This window comes from Boleophthalmus pectinirostris, unplaced genomic scaffold, assembly GCF_026225935.1.
Source record: "Boleophthalmus pectinirostris isolate CB_2022bp ecotype Guang Dong unplaced genomic scaffold, ASM2622593v1 HiC_scaffold_20, whole genome shotgun sequence".
NCBI lineage: Eukaryota > Metazoa > Chordata > Actinopteri > Gobiiformes > Gobiidae > Boleophthalmus > Boleophthalmus pectinirostris.
Genome location: NW_026571153.1, coordinates 32,346,855 through 32,356,617, shown reverse-complemented (window position 1 = coordinate 32,356,617; position 9,763 = coordinate 32,346,855). Strand labels below are relative to the sequence as shown.

Here is a 9,763-nt window from a genome sequence, read left to right as displayed (position 1 = left end):
TACGTAGTCCTGGTTCAGTCCTGGTTTAATCCTCCTGGTTTAGTCCTGGTTTAGTCCTACTTTAGTCTTAGTTCAGTCCTGGTTTAGTCCTGGTTTAGTCTGGCTTTAGTCCTGGTTTAGTCCTGGTTTATTCTTAATAATATATATATAATACTCCCTACGATTGTACAGCTCACCCTTATATAACAGATAATACTCCCTACAACTGTACAAAAACTCACCTTAATATAAGAGATAATACTCCCTACAACTGTACAACAACTCACCTTTATGTAACAGATAATACTCCCTACAACTGTACAACAACTCACCCTGTTGTGTATTCTGCTCATACTGTATATTTGTTTTCCATTCTATTAAAGTCTATTTTATTGACTTTATTTGAATGTGTAACTTTATTTTTATTTCTAGAACAGTTTGAGAAGAGAGGTGCAAATGAGGTTGAGAAAAGAGCAGCTCGTTTAGCCACATGAAGGCAACATGAGCCAACCCTCTTTAACCCCGATTAAAAAATACAGGAAACTGAGCACAACACTAGTTTGTGGTTTGTGGTTTCATCCTTCCAACTAAAGGGGAGGAGACACACGTTGTGTCATTTTCACAGAGAACTTATTTTGGCCACTGGAAATAAAGTTGAGGGGAACTCCACACAATATGAGAACTGCTTCAGTTTTTGTGCAGTTTTTTGGTGAGTGCATAATTAAAGATTTTTGTCTAAATATAATGAACAAAGCAGAGTTGAGGTCACTTTTTTGTTCATGTGTTGACAGTGCTGTTTGCTGGACCACATGGATTCATTAGATCACCGACTCTTTTCAAAGTCACTGAAGGAGAGAATTTAACAGTCACATGTCAGGTTTATTATTTGGGAAATACTAAAATCTTTTGTAAAGCTGATTGTGACAAAAAAGAAAACATTCTGGTTCAGACTGCAGGCTCCCGTCAGCAGAACAGCAGATACAGTATTGAAGAGAAACATCAATCAGGGTTTTTGCATATGTCTGTGAACATTACAGATGTGCACAGATCAGACGCACGACTGTACCAGTGTGGTCTGGATTATGGGCAGAAAAACTCAACCATGGTGCAATTTCAAATTGAGGTCTCCCCTGGTAAGTTTTTATTATTATTTTTACATCACCTGAACGGTTCCAGAGAAGTTAAAGCCAAACATTCTCCATGGAGATAAATATGTGTTATATTATATATATAATCATTGCTGGGCTTCAGATGACATTACAACAGTCTATAGACCAACATTATTTAATACAGATGACTAAAATGAAAACTGTTAAAGGTCTTATGTTCCTCAAAATTGATTCTTGTGAGCGTTTAGGAATTTTAGAATTGTGTTCCATGTTCTAATGTAGTTTTGTCATCACAAACAGACCTGGAGTTTTGTTTCATTCACACATGTTTGAGTTACACACTTTGTGAAGCAGTAGTTTTCCAGTTAACAGTTACCTTCTACCTTTAGTTCAGTGTAGACTGAAAATTCCAGAGTTGAAATTTTCCAAATGATTCTAGTGAAGGTGTATGGAGTTTAAAAAATACAGTGGAGCACTTCCTGTATTATAGAGTATTTTCTGTTTGTGAGAAGAACTCAGCCTAAATCTGCAGGTTTGTGTGTTAAACATGTGTGACTGAAACAAAACTCCAGGTGTGTTTGTGATGAGAAAACAGAATGGAACAGAAAACAGTCTAATACTGCATGGGCCTTTGAAATTGCAGATTTACAATTTGGATGTTGTTGTAATACACTGAGTTTTTGGTCTAGTGACTGTAGTCACTCTTACAGAACTGATCAGGTCGTGTTTTTTGGATAAACAAACTACCAATACTGTGGAATTTAAATTTAAAGATATAATATACATAATAATATAAATATAATATATATAATTTCTGCACAAAATGACTTTTCATACAATAATATAATCAAATCTGTGATGGAGAGAAAGAGAGGGAAAATGTGGAGCACTATACAGCGACCATCCAGACAATGAACAACAACATTTAGACTTTTGTAATGTGGCCGATAAAGGACCACATGTTACATCTCAACTATCTGACACAGTGTGTGTAACAACAATTAAAACAAAAAAAGAGTTTGGCTCTGTGGGCAGAACCCTTAAGGACCCTAAAGTCATTAAAGGAAATGTTAAGCAAGCTGACATTTTCTCACTGTAATTTATTTGTAGTTCATTTGATTATTTCTATATTTTTTGTTTAAGTTAGCACATAAATAAAACACACTCTAACCAACTTATTTATTATTTAGTTTCAGTTTCTGTGTCTATTGTTGATCTCAGCTTCAACTCATACTTTTTTCCCCCAATGCGAAATTTCTATCATTTCTAACTGGAAATGAGATCACGTAATAATTCCAAGGTAAAACCATTACCTAGCGACAATGTTGTACTTTTTACACTCTATTGTACACAGAAATTATTATTTGACTAATACAAATCTAAGAAAACATGATGTGGTGGTCTCTGAGAAGTGAGCAACAACACAGAAAACCTAAAGTGTGTAGCCTGCTCCAACAGTGCTTCAAACAGGAAGTCTATGGAGAGCGGCTCTCTCTCTCTCGGCTCTCTCTCTCTGGAGCGGCTCTCTCTCTCTCTCTCTCTCTCTCTGGAGCGGCTCCTCTCACACACACACTCACACACACATATACACACACACACACACACACACATACACACACACACGCACACACATCACACACACACACACATTCACACACACACGCACACACACACACACACACACACACACACACACACATACACACACACACACACACACACACACACACTCACACATACACACACACACACACACACACACACACACACACACACACACACACACACGCACACACACACACACACACACACACACACACACACACACACACACACACACACACACACACACACACACACACACACACACACACACACAGGGTCAGGAGAGGAGGAGAGGTTGGACTTTTAGTGTAAGAATAAATCATTTTAATATTAATAAATCACATATGTGTATGAGAGAACATTTTCCTCCTATTACTGTGCCTGTTTGAAAAATAAATAAATGTTTGTTTGTTTTTTTCAGCCTGAGATATGAGAGAGGCGTGACAAGTGGCACCTGAGAAAGGAAGGAAATGATATATGTGTGACTTTTGTGCAGCTGAAAAGTGTTCGCAGTCAGTCAGAACCCAAAAGTGTCAAGGACATCAGTTGAACATGAACATGTGTTCACTATTGATGCTGTTTGTTGGTGAGTACTTGGCTTTTGGACTCTTTATAATGCACCAGAATACATCAGAATGTTATCAGAATGTTCAAATATAAATGTGTCCTTCTTATATGTTCCATTGCAATCGTGCATATTCATGTAGAATGTTCAGAATGATCTAAACAATGTCACTTACATAATATTCAGAAAAGGAACAAATTCAAGAATGAAAAATACAGAAACACACTTGGACATATTTATGCATTTATGAAGTTTATGTTTCGTTTTTATTGCTATGAATATTTGCATTGTAGATTTTCTCTCCAAAACTATGAATGAAAACATATGGAATGAAGTAAACAAAAAATAAATGTAAAATATATATATTAAAATATATATATATTGAGTGATTTACCTTTTTCTTCTTTGATTCATAATTCACACATCTTGCATTGTATATTTGATGTCTATATAAAATGTAGAAAGATGGTGTGTCCAAACTTTTAACTGCCAGTGTAATTCTAATGTGTCTGTTGAGTTTGCATCATGTTCCATTGTCCATCTCATTGTCTCTATTCCAGTATTTTTATGTATTTCTGTACAAAATGACTTTTCATTCTTGTGTTCAACAGTGTTGTGCCATGGAAGACTATTATTCAGCAAAACAGAGACTAAAGTGATTGAAGCAACAGAAGGACACAATTTTACAGCCCAATGTTTACTTTATTTCAATGAAAACAAAAAAATCTTCTGTCAAAATGACTGTAAAGGGAAAGAAGACACTTTGGTTGAGACTGCAAACAACCGACTGCAGAATGGAAGATACGGCATTGAAGTTATCAAAGGATCTCACACGCAATGTACTACAATTATATGTGATCATCACAAATGTGAGAAGATCTGATGCTGGGTCATACACATGTGGTCTGGAACATGGAAAGATTGCAACATTTATATTAAAAGTCATCAGTGGTAAGTTATTTCCACATTTGACATCACCAGACGATTGTTCATTTTAAACTCTGCACTTTGGACACGACCAGTAGAAACTGGACACACACACCGTCTCCTTCATTGTCTTTTTCTTCATGTTTATCACTTTCTACATTATAGATTCATACAGAAGACTTCAAATGTATGATGCAAAATGTATGGAATTATCAAACAAAGAAACAAAAGTGAAATAACTCAACTAAATATTTGTATATATTTTATATTCAAATTCCTCAAAGTAACCACCCTTTGCTTTGTTGACAGAGCTGCAAACTCTTGGCCTTTTCCCAGTAACAGAGAAATAAAGTTACTTGAAATGTTTTTTACTTCACAGGTGAACCAGGGTCAGGGTCAAGGAACACCAATTGTCAAAAGCTGTGATAAAAGCAAAGGGTGTCTGTTTTCAAAACAAGTTTCGATTTAGTTAGAGTTTATTTTTGTTCCTACAATCTATAAATGTTCATTCATAGTTTTGATGCCTTCAGTGATGGAAATAAAGCAGAAACATGAATGAGAAGTGTCCAGACTTTTGCCTGGTAGTGTCCGTTTTTAAGTGGACGGTCCAAAATCCTTTTTTATTTATTAATTTATCTTCACAACAAGACCACATTAAGACCTTTGTCTTAACGTTTTTCTGCTATGTTTCACAAAACTGTATAAAACTTATCTCCATGGAGACCAGCAGATAACTCCACCAAACCAAGTAGTTTTTGGCATTAATGAAAAGTAATAGATTAAGTTTAATGCCATACCATGAAACATTCCTGGCAAAAACAATCAAGTAAATGTGACCCTGCACCTTTTTTTTTTTTTTTTTTTTCAAAGCACTTTCACTTTCAGAAATTTCAAAGTCAAGTATTGCCCTTCATAATTTGTTTAAATAGATGCAGAATCTTACATGTGTCACATTTTGTGAGGAAAACACAGAAGTCCAGAGCAGAGGGTGAGTATGGGGTATAAAGGAAAATGGAAATGGAGCTATGGTGTTTTGAATGCAGGAGAATGCAGATATTTGTGGAGAGTTTTTTCCCTTTTAGCCCACAGCCCTCTTGGCTACATGGTAATGAGTCAAAGATTGCAGACACACTCACTCTGGCCGAGCTTTTAAATGTCACAGCCGTCACAGATTGGTTCAGATGCCATCACCATATATGTACCTGTACCATCCTACTCCAGCAGCCAAATACTGCTGACCTGTTCACACTCACTCACAAGGAAAATCATGAATCAAATCTGTCTTTTTGTCCCTGTTATTGTATAGATCGATTATTGCATCAGCCAGTAATGTGATATAGATATTCTTGAATCTTTAATCCTTTAATCTTTCTTTGCAGTGGAAACCCCAACACCAGGTTTGACCCTCGGAGCTGCTCCCACCACATCCCTCCATAATGTGACACCAGCACAGACGACACAAAGGACACAAGAAGCATCTGAAGTGACGAGCTCACAGCAACCTCAGGAGGAGCACAACTCATCCACACTGTCTGGTAGCTTCTGAAAAATGATGTTCAGAATTACATCTGCATGATTTGAGTTTCACTGACACTTCTGAACACGTCTCTTTCAGTTGTGCTGCAGTATGTTGCTGTGAGTGTAACCACCATTCTGATTATTGTATCAGGGAGTATTTTGATTTGGTGCTGGAAAAAGGAAAACCAATAGACCAACAGGTGAGCCACACTCCAATGGAAACAATGCACTTTTTTATCCATCTGGTTCATTTTACACTTGTGAAAATTTTACAGAAGATCCAACTGCTGCTGATGACTGTGAAACTCCAGAGGTGAGCCAATACAGAGATTGCCAACCATGTGCAGTACTTTTTCTCTAAAATAAAAATGAAATACGCCTCACAGCAGGGGCAGTGAATATGTCAATCGGATCTACCAGTCGATCCCCAGTTTAGTGTGGGTAGAGTGTCGTAGTACTCGTCTTGGACTTGATTGTGTTTGGACTTGGTCTTGTCTCTCGCTCCAGATCTGACACTCAACAATCATATTTCATTATGGTCGCTGCTGTCGGCAATAAATACCAGTACCAGTGTGCAGGAGCGTGCAGGGCGTTTCTCTGCAGCCTGTGTGCTCATTTGGAGCCTATAGATACTGTGAGGCACATCACAAACACACACACTCCTGGCGTGCGGCTTGCCCGTGTACAGCGCACACAGGCTCCTCCTCAATGCACTGATTAGAAGAGCAGGATGAAATGTGAAGCAAAAACGAATCTAAATTTATGTTACAGTGTTGGCACAAAGCAGATCTACAGCACAGAACAGACCTACCGCGACATGTGGTTGAAGTTTACATAATAAAAGTGCACAAATGCAAATGTGTTTGTCACGATGTGTGTGTTTGGTTGGATAAATGTGCAGAGGCTAAATCTCACTGCAAAACCAGTAAAAGAATGTAACTCCAGTCAGGAACATGAAAAACAGGTTTAAAATCATCATCGTTTTTCACAGTTTTGTGGAAAGTGCCAGTGGAAATTAAAGAAGGGTTCTCAAACTGTGGGTGAGGGTCCACAAAAGGGACACAGAGTGTTTCAGTGCAGCACAGTTTGCTTGGCTTTGTAGTAGGTAGATCATTTTGACTTGGTCATTTTATAAGTAGCTGGCATGTTGAAAAAGTGTGGGCGTCATGCCTTAAAGGAACTGTATGCAGCCTGTGCTATTCCACTTTTAGTTCTAGGTTGTCAGTGTTTTAACCTGCAGACAAAGGACACGCACAAGAATTAGTGATTCTTTTAGTCAGACAGGAGTTTGTTTACCTGCTTGATGGTGCAGTGACGTGTCTTTAACAAAAATCTAAACATGTCTAAATTGCACAATAAATCAGTGGCGGCTGGTCCAAAATGGACTCATTCAGCCTTTAGGAGTAAAATAAAAGTATATCCAAAAGTACGTCCCAAAAGTATTGATAATAACCTGTCCCCTGTTATGTAAATAAACCGATCACCATGGGGCTATTGCAGAATGTGTGACAAACACTGTGGCCTTCACAGATTCTTTTTCGGTCTTCCCTCAGTGAGTGTTTCTTGTTACAATAATATCTCATGAATATTGTAGTATTAGTAGTTGCCTTTTATGGAGGAAAAAAAAAAAAAAACTCCCTGTGTTTACATCACCAGCCACCACTGGCAGTGGGACGTACACTGACTCTAATGTGATGCTGCTCTGAAGGGGGAGTGACACAGTTTTAGGCGATTATAGCATTTTCAGAACACTAAAAGTTAATATTGGTGATGTAAATCTGTGATGTGTTACAGTTAATCACACACACAAGTGTGATACACCGTCTTTACAAATCTATATCCAGTTATAATATGTCATTCATTTGCTTTGTTGTTTTGAATAGTGTGAAAACGAGCGTCTTGCTGCAGTGAAGGAGTGTGCAGACTGCACTTACCAGAGCCTCTGTGTGGACAACATGGACCCAAACCAAACCTACACTTCCATCCGAGACCAAGTGATTTAATGGACATTTATTAGGCTAGAATTGTCAAATCTTGTCAAAATCCTGGTGTATTATGGATATTGGAGGGGAGTAATCTGAATGTAGCTCATGTCATTACACTTTTACTACTGTACAGGCTGAAGGGCAAAAATACCCACAGACAAGGGTGGAAAGTAACAAATTACATTTCCTCCCATTACTGTAATTGAGTAGTTTTTTATGAATAATTTGTAATTTTTTAAGTAGTTTTTGAAATAAATGTTACTTCATGACATTGGAACACACCCTCCTTACTGAGTAAAATCAGATTGATAGAGAAAAAAAAGAAATGCGAGAAAAAAAAAAGTGCTGGAAATGTAAAGTGCACATTTCCTCTATAGAATGTACAGTTATTGTACAGAACCATCAGTCTGTTTTTGGATCAACTTGGATGAGGCTGGTGCCGAGCCACAGATCGAGGTCGTCATGGACGATATTCAAGAAGAAGGTGCATTGAATATTTCTGAAGAGGAAAATGAAGGATGGAAGTGAAGGGAGCATGGCACTTTTTCATTTCTTGTATCATCAGTCAGTGTGCAATGTGTGCAACATTTTCATTTTGCATACTTTGATTTTGGTTTAATTTTCTGTCTTGTTTATTGTAGTGTTGTTTTAAACCAGGTCTAAACCAGGACTAATGTTGGACTTGAGAGAGAGAGAGGGAGAACCCCGAACTTGTGGAGCAGGGTGTCTGCAAAGCATAATCGAGCCATGGCTGCACTTCGCCCCATGGACGGGGAGCTCTGTGCCGGTCCTTTCACCTGCAGTCACCTGACAGTCTCTCACCTCTGGGCCCATCCCGACATTGAGTCCTGGTTGAGTTCTGGTTTAGTCCTGAATTAGTCCTGGTTCAGTCCCGGTTCAGTTCAGTCCGGTTCAGTCCCGGTTCAGTCCCGGTTCAGTCCTGGTTCAGTCCTGGTTCAGTCCTGGTCCCTCATGTCTCAAGTCACTTTAGGACAGTAGTGCAGATATCATGAGTCTGTGCAGGTTGTTTTCACCATTACCAGTAGCTCTGGTTTGACATTTAAGTTGTAGTATTTTATAGCTACAACTATCAATTGTCATTTAAGTAGAATGTCAACGTTTTGGTCAAATGGATTTGGACCTCCCCTCCTCTCCTTGAACCTCCACCTTAATGTGGTGGAGGGGTTTGTGCGCCCGAATGATCCCAGGAGCTATGATGGATGGAATTTGAAACTCATGTTTAAAAAAACACATCACTCCAAATCTAGTTTGGGGAAACAGAGTCTAAATATAAGGCACACAGCCAGGTAAACATATCAATGAGAGGGAGAGAGCCAGATTGAATCATTTACACAATATTTATTTTTTCTATTTTAAAAGAAACACAAGTTGAAGTTCCTTAAAAATAGCTCCAATTAATAAAAACAGTAAAACAAGACAGTGGAGGAAACACCAAACATAGACAAATTGCAAATGTGCAAAATAGGGAGATGAGAACAGATCAAAAACAGCAGAGGTGCTGTGCTCAAGCCACTGCAGACCACCACTGACACCACGGTTGGAAGTAAAAGTGCACAGTCCCACACTGAATCACAGAAGACAACTTTACACTGCTGCCTCCAGATGTGGTCCAAACAACGCAGACCGACACACGGCACCTTTGTGAGCTGCCAGTCATGCAACACGTTGTTGCCACGATTTAGGGAACACAGCGACGCACAGCAAAGCTCAACAGAGCGAGGGACTGACTTGGCCCACACGTGCAACTGTCAGGAGAGATGAAAGTGCACACTTCATGCTACGTAATACAATAGAGAGAGGGACTGATGCGGTGCCGAGCACCAGCCAAACAGCGGCACTGAGTTGAAGGACAGAGCGGCCGCCAAGAGAGGCCCAGAAGAGTGTGGGCAAAAAGGGGGGCGACTGAGAAGGAAGCACTGACATAGTCCACCAGCTCAGCACCTTGGAATGACAGGAAAGAGCACCTGAAGCATAGAACCTTCACCCCTACAATAACTGTAAAATACAAATAAATGTAGGAAATGACAAAGATAGTGTTGATTTGGTCTCAATGG

General features: G+C 38.9%; 1 long non-coding RNA gene across 1 annotated transcript; it reads left to right on the top strand.

Moving 5' to 3' along the window:
• The first annotated feature begins 5,882 nt into the window (after positions 1 to 5,882).
• LOC129409777 (uncharacterized) lies at positions 5,883 to 7,964 on the top strand. The gene is made up of 3 exons (XR_008632570.1): positions 5,883 to 5,903; positions 5,979 to 6,016; positions 7,587 to 7,964. It is a non-coding gene; the product is annotated as an uncharacterized LOC129409777 (long non-coding RNA).
• Positions 7,965 to 9,763: the final 1,799 nt, after the last annotated feature.